The following is an 18,358-nucleotide window of genomic DNA, read 5'->3' as shown; positions in this document are numbered from 1 at the left end:
TGAGTTTGTTTTTATATGTAAACTGTAAAATTCCATTTTTTGGAAGATTGGAGGAGAAAAGCCCAGAAAACTTCAAGTCATCAGAGAGCATGATACTTGAAAAATCCAAAGACAGATGGAAAATTATTTGCTCCATAGCACAAGACTCTAGAGACTCATCAAAGGGTAAAAGTTCTGCACAGCACACATCACATTATAGATTTTAATTTTCAAAAATAACAGGACTGCTAATAATGACAGAAGTTATTATAGATAACAATCATTGCTATTATAATTCTTACCAATATGCAGGGTATTCTTACTGAAATGATTTTCTGTACTTGTGCTGAGAATCAACATAAAACAAGAGTTTCTTTAGTCTTAGTTGAAAACTCTGTAAAAATGATGATAATTAATTCCATCCTCTTGCCCAGAGCAGGGCAATTAGCACAATGCATTCTTTCTGGATGGAATATCATGCCTTTATCGTAGGAACCAATTTTATTGCAATAGGACAAACGGATGCTATTTAAACTCATAAAGATGTTTGCAGTATTAAAGTTGTCCCAGATACATTATTGACTGGATGGATGCCTCAGCATGTCCCTGTGGGCTGTCACAAACTTGCAAAACAGGCAAAGTGGAACCTGTGGATGGTAAAATACCATCTGGTGATACTGAGTCATCCCCAGGTAGACATGAAAAATATTCCCTCATCAAAATGCAAACAAAAAATAGGTTATCCAAATACAAAATATAATCTTAGCTCTATGCAAGCGAAGTACAATATAAACAGCTATCTTAAGATAGCGAATTTTATTGATCCTATTCTCAGATCAACTGATTTGAAAATATTTCAGTTATCATTACTGAACCAGAAACATGTCCTGATGGATAATTTACAAACAGACAATAATTACTAAATGCTATGAATAGCTGGAAATCAAATTTTCTATGAACTTTTCTTTCCTGTTATGCTTAAAATCAGGATTGACAAAAAGAGGTAAAATCAGCTATTTGGAGAATCTTAATATATTTTAGCTTTCTACAACTGGAATTTCTAATTATACACACATATATACTCATATATATTATTAGATTGTGTTTCCCACTATATTGTTCTAACTGCACAGTTAGATATTTTATATAGCTTTGTAAAATAAACAGGGAGCCTTCCAGATGATTTAAATAGTACCCAGATCAAATGTTAAAATTCCTAAATCAGGAATATAACTGAAAATAAATTACTGAAGGTAAAGAACCCACATGATTATGATTTAAATGGTTTAGTCTCAGCCTGATCTGAATTTTACTATGTTACACACACACACATACACACACATGCATCATACATCACAGAGGCACACTTACAATGGTACTTTAAAAGTGCATCCTGGTTTCTGTACTTTTAGAATTGCTTCAGTAGCTCATTCTTGAGCTTTCTGATAGCCAGTACCAAGGAGAGGTCTGTCTAAAGAGGGAACCAGAACTGGCACGATTGTGATTCTTCTAGAGACAGTAAATTCCTAAAACTCAATATTGTTCATGGAGCAGAAGAGAGGTTTTCAGGCCAGAGGTTGCTTCGGGAAGGAACATGGGGCATTTTCAGAATTGCCCAGCAATGCCTACAGATGAATGAACGGGTTTCTCAGCATCTAGACAATTTGCAGGAGAGTCCCCTCTGGTCACTTGCTGCTGGGTCAGGTAGCATTCTTCACAGGATATTACTGCAAGGCTTTGAGGACCTTGATCTCCATAAAAGTAGCTACGGAAAGAAAGTGGTGCTGCTAGGGGATCTTTGCCTCATACAGAATTCTGTATGAGGAAGTTCAGCCAGGTTTCTGAGGAGGCAAATGCCATTACCTTGGGGGGTTTGGCAAATATTTTCTTATGACACATTTACCATTCAGTGTGATTTGGTGACTCAAATACTATCTACTGTGTGTGTTCAAGCTTGAGAAATAAGAACACTAAATTTTGTATTGTGCTTACATTTGTGTGTGTGTATGTATGTGTGTGTGTGTGTGATTGTTATGATATATATGTTACAACAATCATATAGATTGTAACTCTATAGATATGATATAGATATACCACAGATAGATATTATATAGATATTATATAGATAGATATAGATATACCATACAAGTATATAAGACAATGGTCAAGCCATTTGGCTAACTTATTGGTAAATCTGTATCAAATTTGTATCAAATCCAGTTTAACTGACAATATTGTCAAGATGGCCAAAGACGGCTGTTATTTTAAAGTAGTCACTTAGATGGCAAAATGTCAACAGAACTTAAAAAAATTTTGGATATCTGTCTAAAGCATGGTAAAATTGATAAACATTTCCTGCATTATTTTTCCAATTCAAAATCAAATTTCTAATACTGCAGCTTACCGAATCAAAAAATGAAACCCTTAGACAGAAAGAGGTGATATTCATCCTGTGGCTTGTACTTGACTATGCTGCTTAGTAACCTTAAAAGTCACACCCAGATGAGAATTCATGGAGGTCAGAGATAGGGAAGCTTGGAGCCAACCCAAGGGAAACATAAAGGTTTGCTGCCAGACACTCACCAATTGTACTGACGGCGAGTATAATAATCATCACCATCATTTCTATCCACAGATGACTCAGTATAGGGTGTGCATATGAAATCTCGTTCAGTCCTCACTATTACTATACAAGGTGAATATCATGTTTCCCATTTAGAGGACATGAGCTCTGAGAAGTCAAGCAGAGGCTCAGTGGCAAAGCCCCAAATCCCACTGACTGCCTGAATGCAAAGCCCAGACTTGTTCCACAGCCTTCCCTTCAGATCCTCTACCTGAGACAGTCTCTGATCATCTTCAAGTAGCTCAGCCCAAGAGGCAATTCAATTATGTGTCTGACTGGAGCCTGACATTCTCACGACTTTCAAGAAGCATCATTTAGCTCTAGAGCTCGAAGAGCCACACTACCAGAGTGGGGTGTCTTTTCGTGGCCATGTTGTCCCTGGGAAGCAAATCCTGTCATCAGAGAGGTCTTTATCAAAGACTGGATACCATATTTCCTTTCTTTTAGCCTCCTTCAGGGACAGACATGCAGGTGTCCTGATACAAAGGGCACTAACTGTATTAGACAGATGTTCAAAGATTTGATCTTCTGGACCCTGTGCCTTCACCGGAGGGATATTAGATTTGGGGGGGGTCAGATATGGAGAGGTGTTTCAGGCTATGGTTGCCAGACTTGCTCAAAACAGTGCCAGTGTTAGGAATTGAAAAATAAATAGTCAAACAAACAAAAAACATCCGCCACTAATCTATCAACCTATCCAAACGCGTGTGTCTATTGGAATTCCGTCACAAGTCTGCTATGACCCATGACCCCGTCTAGCTTGAAACCCCGTCTAGGTTGAAAATGTTTTACATTTTCTAACTGACAATACATTTTTTTTTTTTAGAATAAAGATAATGCTTGATATACCTTTATAGTCCTCATAATGTTTCTACAGTAAGTGCATAATCCATAAAACTGCAGGTAAGTCATAATTATGATTTTAAATAATTGCAAACTTCATTATTTTCTTTATTTGGCTAAAAGCCTACCAATAATGAATCACATTTCCCAATTTTTTCCTCACAAACAAAAATACTTGACGGTATATATTTCAGATAAATTGCATTTTATTTTCTATTAGAAGGTTATCTTTTAATCTTTAAGAATTCATTAACACATAACAGGTGCCAATGTAACTGTGCAGTAGCTTGGAATTCTAATACTTGGAAAATTCCATAGATACTGTCTGTTTGTTTATTCTCCAGATGTGATCTGCCACACTGGTTTTCTTTTTCACCGAGAACAAATTTTTATGTTAAAGCTATGCACCTCTGGAAATAGAGGTTGGTAATGAACACTGTAACACAACATTAACTGTGGTGTTGTAAATAGCAATGTTATAAACTTTCTTTATAGAGATCCATCTAATGTAAGTACATGAGAAAGGGCTCAAAAGCTTAAGACTTAACTTCCCCTATTTGATTTTATCTACGATTCATTTAGCTGAAGATAAGACAAGTGCAAGCTAATGACCTCCTTTTTTATATACCTAATTTTCAGTTATGCTCCAGTATTATCATATACACTTCTAAATGAGCCATATTCTTCACAGCTAATTGGTGGGGCCAGTGAAGTGGATCAACATGCAATGGTACTTTGTCTTATTCCCAGTTTGAGTCCTTACTGGGTATTTAAGCTGACAATGTGAATGCGGCAAGCCTCCAGACTTCAGCTGTGTTGGCGCCGAAGGCCACTCGGAGCGATGGGCAATATGGCTTCTGTGCGTGCCATTCATCAGCGCGAGCATTGAAAGGAGGAGTGTGCGTAGTTCTCAACCTTCTGTACCTGGTGTGTATTGCCTCCATGCTGAGGTGTGTTGGGGGAAAGAGGTCTGAATCTGGTGGATTGTCAAGAAAAGAAAGATGTGTTTGCAAAGCTTTTTCACAAAATGAAGTCTGAGACAAACTTAAACACGTATGACAGGTTGTTCCCCCCCACCAAGTTTCTGAGTACCATTCTAATTTCTCTATTTATATCAAGAGTTTTACATTTTATAATGAAATCCTTCACTCAAAGCTTTATGTTAAAAGGGAAGGGTTTAAAATGACATATCTTTGAACTAAACATTTTTAATTTTAGTAGATATTGGCTCATTTGAAACAGGTGTTCCAATCATCCAGAAGCATAAGCTAGATTTCATTTAATATTACCTACCTTGCAGTTAGAGCTCACATGTTTTAGAACTAATTCAGTATTGATCAATATTGAAATGCTTGATTCACTCACTATGATATTAGGCATCAATGTAACATTAATGAATTAACTTTATCATTATTAATCAATTTCAAATTTATATTTTAGTGGTGTTACCGATGTTTACTTAGAATGCTTTTAATAGTTATTTGACTATTTGAAAATATATATTAAAGAACTTAAAGTCTTCATTTTAAAATATATATATATTTTGCTATTTCACCGCCAAATAATTCTGTTTTTCACAAGAAATGGAAAGTCAAAGAGATACTGGTTTTTTAAAAAAAGTCTTTCACTGTACTTTAGTACATCTAATATAAATTAGACAAGTAATGAATAATGTGCCAGCAGGAATCTTCTTTCCTTTGGCATTAATCTCTTAGTTTTATATAGAAACATTACTATTTCTAGCTTCGAGAACACAAATGTATACTAAGAGAAATGAGTTATAGATCTGACAGGTTATAGACAAGTTAAAATTCAGTTTCAAAGTTTCCTCATTTCAGCACAGTAGTTCTTAAATTAGGAAAAAAATATTGCCTGCAATTAAAATAGTTTGTTTTGATTTAGGTTTATTTAAACAGAGAACATCAGTGACTACCATTTAAAAATCACTATGGTCGATTTAAATGTTTTAAATTCTCATCTGGAAAATTAATATGATTGCTAAAAATGACACTTGGGGCTGCCGATTAACATTATCTGAAGAAAAACACCTTTGGTTTTATTTTCGGTAATCTTTTTATTTTTCTTTCTCTATTAAGAGTCTTTCTTCTCTAAGTAGATATGTATATTGTTTCAGTTTTCCATTTACAAAATAATCCTGTAAGAAATCTCATTGACTTTTAATTTTCATAACTCTTTATATCAATATTTAACGGAGCTAGGTAATCATTTCCAGGATAGCTAGCCCGGCCTTACATAAAATTAGGCAGGGTAGGAAATTACTTTCATTACCGCCTCTTTCTACTATCCTTTTCAGAGGAAGAAATTAATTCATCTGTTAGGCTACATGTAAAAAAAAAAAAATTAGTTCTGATCTTTATATAGTTGTGTAATTTAAATTAGTACCTGATTCTCTAAAGTCCACAATTTAGGACAGAACAGAATCTACTGCAGCAACTAATTAAACACTTACTGTAAGGTTAAGTTTTTCATTAAATCAATAGGCCCCCAGTGTCAGTTACAAAGCCCTAATTACTATGCAGTAAATTTAGATTGAATTTGAATTAAGGACTGATTTCAATCTAACCGCAGCATGTAAATATTGTAAATTACTAGAATTACAGTTCAATAAAATTGAATGGATTTCACTTTAGATAAACCAAATGCAAATGAGAAGCAGAAAGACCTGATGAAATTTCCTCCAAACATCTTGCCAAGAGCGTCACACATCACACATAGGACATTGTTTTGGCAATGAGCACATCACAGCTCAATAGTTCTACTGCTCTTTACCTTAACGTGTTTTAATATTTGATTATCTATAGTAAAAATGAATAAATTTAATCTCTCCCGAGTGATCAAGCACAATGATGGTTAATGTGACCGCTTACTGTGTTGCTTTAGTTTGATGACTGTATTGTTGTGTTAAAGCACAGTATGAAATCAGGTTATCAGGTTATAACTAGCTGGGATAAAATACACGCCAGCACACACACGCGAGAGCTGGGAAATACAAAACACGCCGTGTTCTAAGCACAAGGCAGATCCTTTAAAGTTAAAAAAGAGAGAGAGAGAGAGAGAGAAACTAAAAACGTACCTCTAATTGAAAAATTATATAAATAATTGAAAATACTTGAAAGTTTCTGAACCTTTCACTTTGCTTTAAACATGTATTCTCTGCACAGGAAATAAGTTAAAAAAAATCAAGGGATCAAGATACTCTCTGAGTACCCAGAAAAGATCTCAGGACTGATGACTGGTTGGAGGGGGAAGGCTTGCTGACAGAGAACTTGCATCCTATTTTGAGAGAGAAGTTTGAAGGATTTTTATAATATGATGAGTAACACAGCTGAGACTTGTGTCGATCCCACTTTCATCTCCTTTCTTTATGGACTCTGGTATTTTTTTTTTTAAAGATTTTATTTATTTGTCAGAGAGAGTGAGCACAGGCAGAGTGGCAGGCAGAGGCAGAGGGAGAAGCAGGCTCCCCGCTGAGCAAGGAGCCCGATGTGGGACTCGATCTCAGGATGCCAGGATCATGACCTGAGCCAAAGGCAGCCACTTAACCAACTGAGCCACCCAGGCATCCCTGGACTCTGGTATTTTGACTTGGGTGCAAGAGAAGCCAAATTAAATGTAAAATCCCCAAATCATGAATGTAATAAAAACATATGTAAGAAAACTTAAGGAAACAATATCTATAACAAGAAAAGCAATTAGCTTACGATTAAACTTCAAATCAGTCTTTAAAAATATACATATATTACATATAAAATATATATTTTATATACATATATAAAATATATATTTTATATATATTTAAAATATATATTTTATTTAAAATATATATTTAAAGTATATATTTAAAATATATATTTTATATATATTATATATGTATATAAAATATATATTATATATACGTATATATAAAATATATATTATATATGTATACATATAAGAGGTCTATTCCACATCTTTTAATTGTCAATGTATATTTCAGCAAACTTTCTCTCAGTATTATTTCTAAGACCTATAGGTGAGTTGGAAAGTTCTACCTTATTAAAGCGAAGGATTTAATCTACAGAATTATTATGATGGTCTCTGCCTTCCTTTCTGATGAGGCTCACTCAATGAGCATCATAGTGTGAAGATTCTATTTGTGACAACAATCAGCAAAATTATACCTCCCACCATAGAGAAGTCTCACAGCAGGCTCAGGCTGAAAATAGTAATTAAAAATACCTTTCTGAAAAACATTATTAAGTGGCAAGAAAGATACAGATTACGGACAATTGCCTCAGAAACTATCGAAGAAATATCTGACCAGTGCCAACCTGCCACCTGATATTAAGTCCTCCCAGGAGAGTCGAAAATTCCCTTTAAACTGAGTTGAAGAAGAAATTCAGACTTAGGTGCTGACAGTTGTATTTCTATCTTTTCGCAAAATATCTCTGCTCTCGGGGCGCCTGGGTGGCTCAGTGGGTTAAGGCCTCTGCTTTCGGCTCAGGTCATGGTCCTAGGGTCCTGGGATCGAGCCCCACATCAGGCTCTTGGCTCATCAGGGAGCCTGCTTCCTCCTCTCTCTCTCTGCCTGCCTCTCTGCCTACTTGTGATCTCTGTCTGTCAAATAAATAAATAAAATCTTTAAAAAAAAAAAAAAAATCTCTGCTCTCGCCTGCAAAGGTCAATAATATACACAAAAAATAGTGACAATTATTTTTAGCATCCGGAATACCCACCGTTTTGTGGTACAAAAGGTGGGTCGTTCATATCTTACTCTGGGCATTTGAACATCATATGCCAGGAAGAACTATTGCCTGTGAATGGTCTGTGCCTTTCTTCCATTTTTATTTATGTCTGCTTCTTTGAGATTTTAGTCAATGGATGGGGATATAATTAAAGAATGGTAAATTGTACAGACATATGAAAGAAAAGGCTGGTAAAATACAGAGACACAAAACATCCCATAGATCTTCTAGAAACTACTTGGTAAAAGCGAAAGTAACAAAAAGTAACAAAAGGCAAAGGTGAGAATATCTTTCATGCTAGTAAGAGAGCTTTTTTTGGAGGGTGAAAAGAGAGAAGAATTTTCCGCCGTCATCAACAAAGCATCCATTTGATGCTTCATCTTCAGTGAATGCATGTAAAAGAGAAAACAGACCAACGACTTACATTTAGAAATTCACAGTCTGAAACAATCACACATGTCTCCACAGCAAATCTACGGTCTATACCTGCACATTTGGAACTCCCAACCTTCAGGACTCCTTTCCTGCAAGGTTTCCATGAGGAGGATGAACAGAATGGACATGCCAACCACCGTGCTCGCGTGAACAGCGGAACAATCACAGAATATGGAAGTGAACAAAAGTGGAATTTCTGTTAGTGAATCAAGTGGTAGTAGGAAGGAGTCATTTGTAAAATGATCCTCAGCCTCCATGTTTAATAGGGGAAACTCACTTGCATTGTAGAAGGTATCCCCCCACCCCCCACAACTTTTCCCTCTCATGGGAAGGCAGTCAACTTAACTTTCTGAAAGAATAATTATTAGTAAAAACTTCCTCGTTGCTTTGATGTTCTGCGTCAGACTGGGCTAGATGCCTTTCTGATGCTAATTGCTAACAACCTAATAAAAACCTGAATTTGAAACAATGTGACCTAGCCCCAGTGCATCTAGGGATCCTTTTTCTAGACATTTCAGTAAGAATGTATCAACATAAATATCAAATTCATTATAAGAATAATGACAGCTAATATTGACTGAGCCCTTCCCATGTGCTAGATTCATAGAACACTTGTCTTTTCTTTTGTACACAGAGAAACTGAGGCTTAGAGAGAAGAAATGAACCCAACACCTCACAGCTGGAATTCTGTGAGACCGGATGGAAGACAGCATGGATTGGAGAGCCAGAGCTTTCAGGTTATGTAGCTTCTTTATTCAAATTAACCTCTCTGTGCCTTACTCTCATTGCCATGGAAATTGAGATAATAAATATTTCGTAGGATTGTTGAAGTTGAGTGGATTATAGCAAAAGGTTACACCTATTCCCTCCGTCAACATGTAGAGTGCATTTACTCAAACATGTAAAAGTGAAGACCTATAAAAAACTTAACTACCCTCCAGTGGTACAGATGTACAAATGGAAAATAAGAGATCTTTAAAAAGGTGTCTGTCTAAATGCATTGCCACCTTAAGCTATATGCTTACAGGAAGAAAAGAGCCTGAAAGACTGAGCGCTCAACTTTTTATAGGTGTTATCTTTGAGGCAAGGAGATGGTAATGGTGGGAAGTTTTACTTTGTATTTGGTAAATTCAGTAGTGTGCAAATATATTACAGTATTAGATTAGATTGTATTACTTCTGATAATTATTACAGAAACAATGAAGTTTCATTTTTTTAAAGCCCAGGAAATGAAAATCATAGATCGTTTTTATTTTTCTACAGAGTTTATTTATTTGAGAGAGAGAGAAAGCGCAAGCGAGCCCATGAGTGGGGCGGAGGGGCAGAGGGAGAAGGAAAGGGAGAAGCAGACTTCCTGCTGAGCAGGGAGCAGGGAAACAGACAAACTGAGGTGGGGCGCGGGGTTGGGGGGGGGGTGTTTGATCCCAGGACCCTGGGATCATGACCTGAGCCGAAGGCAGACACTTAACCCACTGAGCCACCCATGTGCCCCCAAAATCAGATTGCTTTTAGGTTGTTATTTTTTCTCATAAAAATCTTAAATACAAAATTCTTAAAGCAGCATCCTAAAATAGGTATGCTTTCTTTTAACTACTTAATTTTGACTTCTCCTGGAGAATTTTTAAAAGTTAGTTTTATTCTGTGGTTTCATGACAAACAATTATTATAATACGAAAAATGATATTATTATGATATGAAGTAATAGTGATACTACTGTGATAGGAAAAATATCCAATTTTAAAAAAAAAGGAAATAAAAAGAAGAGAAATCTCCAATTCTGAAGAGTCATGTTCAGCTTTGAGTTCCAGTGATTTCCCCTCACCTTTTATCCTCAGGATAATGCTGCCAGCATCCATGAACCATACCATGTAAATATACAACTTTCATTTGATTTTTGAAACTTACACTAGAAAGTTTAGGGGTTTCTCTGTCTTCATCCAGGTATGTTAACTTTGGCAGAAAAGAAATGAAAACATCTCTCATCTCAATAATACAGCCAATTTATCAATAGTGGATATCTATTCTAGAATGCTATCACCAATTAATTCATAAAGACAATGTCTTAATTAATTCATAAATACAATTTATTAGTGATATGCCCTGGATGAAAATGTCCAGGATGCTTAAATTAACACTGGATTTTATGTTTGGTTAACATCAAACACTGTGTCAATAAAAATGTCAATAAAAGATGAATCCATCCCCTCATTTAATGGTTGACTTTAATCTTACCCAAGTCCAGGCTGTTAAACACATTTTTTCCTAATAATGACAAATTGACACATAAACACAAGCTTTAGGCTCCCAATCTCACCAATTTTGTGGTCTTCTGCCTGAGCAACTATTTTCAGGTGTTAATCTGAATGAGACGTATATATGTTTTTATTTAGTATGGATAGCAGAGAAAAGAAGGAAAAAGCAAACAAAATCAACGTAGTGGTTTTCTTAGGATTTCAGCTAAGGAGGTGATCTAGGTTTCTGGGTAGCATAACAGTGGTTAGACCCCCAACAGGTCCTTTAAGAATATTGGGATTACCTGTAGCTTAATTTTATTTATACGATCACATAATGATATTAATGAGACTTACGTATATATCATTAATAGTCAATATCATTAATATGATTGTGAAGTAATAGCTGAAAATGTACTACTGCACAAAGTTTAAAATGTTACACAGCACTTTCAAAATCTTCTATCTCCCTTTTAGCCTCACACCTGTCCTGTGAGGTGAGTTAAAGCAGTTTATTACTTTCACATTGTAGTTGGAGGAACTGAATTTAACATCCTAAGATGTAAAATTTTTGTCTGTTCATAAAAGAAAAAAAATATATATATACACACACACAGAAAAGAGGTCAAAAGAGATTTATCTTTTCAGTATCAACAAAGTAGGACAAATTGCAATTTTGTATTTAAATAACTCCTATTTAATATTTCCATACCATACTACAATTTCTCCCTGTTTTTAACAGGAGAGATCACACTTGTGAGAATGGAAGAGAGGGCTTTTTTTTTTTTTAAGAGAAAGGAAGACAGGAGGACTGGACAGAGAGCTCTGGTGCTATAATCACTTTATTAAAAGACAGATTTTTAAATTCCTTCTGGCAAAGACCACAGGGTTTCTCTCCAAACTCCTGCTTCGGGTTTTTGGCAGCCATGCTATGTATAGGTAATTTGTTATTTGCTTTGTGATGCGTAGTCAATAGAAGCCTGGGTTCTACAAGGGAATGCGGTCCTGAGTCTGAGCCTTTTGTGACCTGTCTACCACGGAAAGTATTATCCACCAATTAGCATTTTCCAAGATGTTCACAATGGTTACCTAGCACTATATTTGAAAATGCTGCGGTTTAAAATAACCATATGAAATTGCAAGTTAATATTAGGAATAGCTTTTAAAAATAATTTTAAATCTGGCTTCCACGAAGTGCATTAATTGGATGGCAGTCAACACAGAGTATTATTTATTCTGAGTGTTCTTTGCAATCGGATCAATTCCTGAATCTTTGCAATTTGTCATCTCACCCTACGCCACTCCAAATCCAGAAAAGAAAAACTCGCATAAGAATGTGCCCGGCATTACTTATTTATATGTAAAACCTTTATTCTATTTTGTTATTTTAGATTAAATCCCGTTTCAATTCTATTCTCTCAGGGAAGCATTAACAGTTTGAGCTCAGCGTGAAAACCATCAAACACTTGAGCTGAAATTTAGATTGGGCAATTTTGTCTGGTGAAGTAGAAAAGGACATGTGGAAAGGCAAGGAACAGAATGGCTTATGGAAAGGCAGATGTTTTAATAACGTGTCATCTAGTGGGAGCTTCGGATATCTAAATTTACATCTCTTGATATATTTAAAGAAAGTACGTCGAAGAGAAGGAATGCTCTTTTACTCGGAGAATTAATACACTTCTGTGTCTTCAATGAGAGTGACGGATGGGAAGTGGCCAGTGTATTTTTCAAAGCAACGATTAAAAAAAAAAAAGCACAAAAAACAAAAACAAAAACAAAAAACCCATTCGAACCTGAAGCTTGCAGAAGTGAGTGGACAGAAAGGAAGTTCAGGATTTCTACTGTGATCTTTGCTGTTGGCCAGTGCAGCGTGTCGTGACAAAGGATACATAATCAGGTTGCCGGATCCATCAGGCAGCAAGGAGAGGCAGTAAAAGTATAAAAGAAATTCTGAGTCTACTTAGAGATGAGATTTTAATAAAAGACCATTCTAATGTATGGGTTTAAATGTTTGTTTTTATAGCCTTTTCAGAGGGAAATAGTAAGGTTATTACAATACCGTATGATAATGTTACATTAAAATAAACTCCAAGCTTGTAGCGCATTTATATTTTATGGGCTGATTTTCATGAGTAAAACTATAATTGTTGCTTTTTGAAGAGAATGGCTTCACATAAAATACCCGTAGTCTCCCAATATGCTCATTTATAAGCTCTGTCCCATTAAGGATAATTGAAATATTTGCCACTAGCATTTAATTGATATGATTATAATTTTTATGGAATGTTTGGAGACAACTTTTAATATAATCTAGTTCATTTCTCATGTACAAGACCAAGCTGCACATCTTATTCCATCATTAATGATTTAAATAGGCTACCCCGTCTTTCTGCAAAGGGCAGAGGATTGGTTAGACCATCTTAAACACCTCTTAAGCCACACTGAAACATACAAAACCCAAACTGCGTGTTCTTGTTTTTCTCCTCGTTAAGTACTCACATGATTCAGAATGTATAAATACATATGAGTAATTGGAAACATCATCAGAGACAATGAATCATACCCAGATGCTCATGCTCCAGCGCTTTCCAATTAGTTGGATCCCGAATATTTTGTGGTTGCTGGCAGCAATTTGGTGACTGAGAATTTCAGGTTCTGATAAAATTATTTTATGTATATAAGACAATTCTCTTGGAAACAAAGGCTCTACCTGAGAACAATAGCCAGGTCGTATTTTGCGTGACCTTGACTATGTGGCAATGGGAAAGATCACTTCGGTAGTTATCCTGTGTGTGTGTGTGTGTGTGTGTGTGTGTGTGTGTGTGTGTGTGTGTAATCCAAGTATTTTATCAGAAAAAATATACCAAAAGTAGTGGCCTAATGTATTCTGAATTTTTCTTGTACTTTCAAGTACAAAATAAACAAAAGTAAGAAACAGATCTTATAGGTGTAAATATTAGTAAGTCAATAGAAAAAAAGGAAATATAAAAACAGCTTAGAAGGCATCTTAACAGATCACTGATTCAAGCCTCCAATTTTCAGGGCATTTTCTCCTCTGAAGTTCTTATCTAGGTAACTAGATCACAGAAGAATTTGGGGATTTGCTGAGGGCCAGAAAACTAGTCAGTGGTGGGAGGAAAAATGTAACTGACATTTATGTAACAGGATCTTGAAAAATATTCATTGTGTTAGTGACTAAACGGATGGATGGATGAATGAATCAACGAGTGAATGAGTGAATGAATGAACATATGAAAAAAATAACAAATTGGTTAGGTTTTCCTGCTTTCTCTTGGGCAAATTACCTAACCTCAGCAAGCCACAATTTCCTGGTTGGTAAAATGAAGCAAAAAAACAAGCGACTCTGGGACTTTACAGATCAAGGTGATGATGCAGGTGTACGTTGTGTGTTTCCAGAAGGTGCTATCCACGTACGAGCTGTTAGGATTACTGTACTGCTTTTGGGAAATGACTGCCCAGGTTCCAATCAGAGAACCATCCTTATGCATAAAGATCCAAGGTGGATGAGGCTTCTGTATTAGGCTTTTCCTCTATTTAACTACATGAATCGAAGAGGTCATTTTGGAACCTCAGAAACCTTTACCCGGCCCATCACAAACTCATTAGAAACAATTACGGGCACATTCTTTAAAAAAGTATAACAAATAGTTCTTCAAAATGAGCTGCACATTCTTTTAAGTTTCACACCTGATTCTCTCTGCCCTCTCTTGAATGGGATGTATAATTTAAGATTATCGCACGCTGGGCAGTGAAAAGTGATGCTGTTTCCACCTCCCCCTGCAGAACACTGAACAGAGAACGTCCGAAGGCTGCTACCACTTCTCTTCTAGATGTTAACTTTCAGGGGTAAAGGCACTCAATGCATGTATTTATTATGCCCTAAAAATATACCAATCATGATCTGATCGAATCGCCTGTCTGCAGCTCACCAGAAGGCGAAGTATACAGTAAATCCCCCAATAATTGTGTATTCAATGTGGCGTAGGCAAATAGACTGAGGCTTGAGTTGTGGCTGGACGCGAGCCAGCCTGAATCACATCTGCCCCACTCATCTAAAGCATTTCAATTTCATATCCGTTGTGCTAGGGTTGCCTATATTATCAATGTCAAAAAACTAAAAAGTCTTATCTTTAACTTTCATTCCTGGGCTTCAAAAGAGCTTTGAATTTGCATCTTACTCTAGGGAAGATGTAGCTTAAAAACATTTTTGCCCAGCTTGCTCCATTAATTTCTGAGGAAAATGCACCTACTGCTGTGAATATGACAGTTCTCAACCTTGGTGTTTTTACAGGATGTCCCTCCCCAGGGAACAGTCAGCACCATCCTGACTTTCCCCGCTGGAACCGCACCCCCCGCGGGGTAATCAGCTCTCTCGCTGGCTGCAAGCAGAGACCTCGGCTGCCACGGGGGTGGGGGTGGGGGACCAAATGCCCCTTGCCCGTGTCCAGGGAAAGGAGAACGTCAAGCTTTGGGGAGCAGAAAGAACATTTTAAGTGATCACCTACATTCAGTCTGAAGGATAATTTGCCGAGGCCAGCGCTGGCTCAATTATTAGCGGCACTTAGTACTTTTTTCTGTACTCTAAGGCTTTCACTGAAGATAATCTCCATCTTGCCTATCAAATATTTTCCCCCAATTACTTCCATTGAGTCAAGAACAAAATTCATTTTGTAATGATTATCTGACTCAGGTAGAGCTGATTTTCGGTTACTCTAGGCTGAAGCCACTGACAAGGGCACAAAAAAGGATTATTTTTCAGCAGTTTTCAGCCCCGCTAAATCAGCAGATAATGGCATCTCGGATGCAGAGTGATTCTGACCTGAAACCTTTCTCATTGTTAATGTGTCTCACATCTCAAATATGCCACAGAGGCAAAAATATTCTAGAGACATCTCCACTGTCTCCAGAGAGCAACGGGGACAGATTTAGGAATTCTTGATTTTCACGCTTTCGGTCAATTAACAGCAATTGCTCAATAAAACCCCCAGAACTCTGTTCCTTTCTTCACAGTGTTTTCACGGGGAAGAGCACCAGCTAATAAATGCGGAGACAGAGAATTCATTTGCATGACTTTGTTATGTGAGAACCTGACAGTCTATGGGCCCAAAGAAAGAAACCAAACAAAATGCCCAAATGCTCTGCCAAAGGAGAGGGGGGGGGGTGAGGCGGGAAGCGGCTAGAAGCTGCAATTCACAGGTAAGAGAAGTGACTCAGATAGGAGCAGGGGCCTCATTCGGTGGGAAATTCCCAGAGTATAGATTAGCCTTTGCAACACAAAGTATATTTTTGTAATGATCACTACACTCCCTAACAAAATATTTCTGAGGTGACTGGATGTGTTCCCTGTCTTTTGAGGACTGCATTGTTACTCATTTTAAGATATTTATTGCACAACCCTGTGGTTTTTTTGTTTGTTTTCTTTACATTTTTATTTATTTATTTATTTGACACAGAGAGAAAGATCACAAGTAGGCAGAGAGGCAGGCAGAGTGAGGGAGAGGGAGAAGCAGGCTCCCCGCTGAGCAGAGAGCCCCACGTGGGGCTCGATCCCAGGACCCTGAGATCATGACCTGAGCCGAAGGCAGAGGCTTAATCCACAGAGCCACACAGGCCCCCCCACAACCCTGTGTTTAAAACGGTTTTCAGTTTTAGACCCTTGGAGTCAAGAGTCTCTTCAAAGGCCGAGGCTCTGGGTGGGGGGCTATGTAATCATGGGAAGGGGCAATGGGTACCTTGTGTCCAGTTCAACCAGAGCAACTCAAAATTTATCTGCTTTGCCTGTTGGATTTGCACTTAAGGAAGCAAGTTAAAAATCAGTGGACAGAAAGATCAAAACTTTCATTATCATATTCAGAATCCAGCAAGGAGTAACCACTCAATATATATTCGCCAGATGGATGATTAAAACGATTTGGTGGGTTTCTTAGAATTACTTTCTGGCCTTTCATGGTGCATCAGGATTAACTGACAAAATTGTTTTTAAAAACTGAACTTATCACAGTATATAACACACTGTATTTCAAAAATTGAACTGTATTTTAAAATTGAATTTTAAAATAACTGTGAACCTATCACGATATTCTAAGGATATAAATGTGTGTGTGTGTGTGTGTGTGTGTGCTTACACATAATTCTATAACTACAGTTGGGGTAAATGGCTAAATGGCAAGAAAGATAAGTTAAAAATGAGCAACCGATAGGCATACCTTTTCTTCTCAGTGATTCTTAGCCGCTCTGGTCCAACATTATTCAAGAATGATGGTTTTGCTATACAGTTATCCCAGTCTGATCTGTAGCTATGACGAGCATCTACATAAACAAGCCGATGGATCCTTGCCTTCAATTTTAATATTCTGTCACCTTCTGAAATTTTAACATTTTATCCAATATTGATTTTTTGCATTAATTTTGGCTTTTAAAAGTATTTCATTAAAATATTGTTTATGTCTATTATTGAATTCTTGGCACAGGCCTGTTACATTTTGCCGCTGAGATAAGCATGTCTATTACAAGGAGGAGTAAGCAAAATTATATCTAGATCAGCCAAATTCAAAACTATCTCTACTCTATGACTGGCATTTGTGGAGGCACGGTTCTAAACTGTATTAGCTCATCTAATTCTCATATAACAAGTCTATCGAAGTCAGTACGATTACACAGGAGCACAGAACATGGGGTAACTTCCCAGGATGTATGTACTTAGTAACCAGAAGAGCCCAGATTTGAGCCAGGCGGGCAGGATCGAGGGCCCATGCTTTGCACTATGATGCTTCACTACTTCTCAAAACATTTAAGGAAACAAAAATAACCCCCTACCCCAAATAACTCGCAAAAACAAAAATTTACGTTCATGCCCCATATCCATGTCCGGAAGATTCCCTGGCTTTTCCCCCAGCCTCCAAAGGTCATCTCACCTGGGCTCAGGAACTGTCCCCTCGTTGGCATCTGTTCTGGCCCCCTCGTTCAAGGAGGAGCCTGGAAATAGGCTCTGTGTCAGGGGCACCCTTTGGGGCTCTCTCCTGCCTGAACTTTACTCTGTCCAAATGACTTTATGCCCTGTGTTGAACAAAAGAGTAAATCCTCTTTCCAAGCATGTCGTATTTTGCCCCCAGACTCCCAGCTTCTCCAGTTACCTGAGTTTCCTGTCCGAAGGGCTGGTTCTCCTTCCACCAGAGTACGACTAACCCATTACATGTCTTTTGTGCTTACCTCATCTCGACCGTCATCTTCCTCAAGCATGTGTCCAACAGCCTCTCAATTCCTCTTATAAATCAACGACAAAGGAAAAATAAGCCAACCCTGGTGCATATCAAATTTTTGGACAGATGCCTGGGCAGGTAGCCAACAGCCTCAAAAATCCAAAATCATTTTAGGCTTAGAGGGCACCACCCCTATATACATTTGAAGCTACGTGAGATTAGGGACTTAAACAACACTAGCATCTAAGGCTTGAACCCAGGTTTTTACAAACCAAATCCACA

This window comes from Martes martes (assembly GCF_963455335.1).
Source record: "Martes martes genome assembly, chromosome: 2".
In the NCBI taxonomy this organism is placed as follows: Eukaryota; Metazoa; Chordata; class Mammalia; order Carnivora; family Mustelidae; genus Martes; species Martes martes.
Note: the sequence above shows the minus strand (reverse complement) of the source record.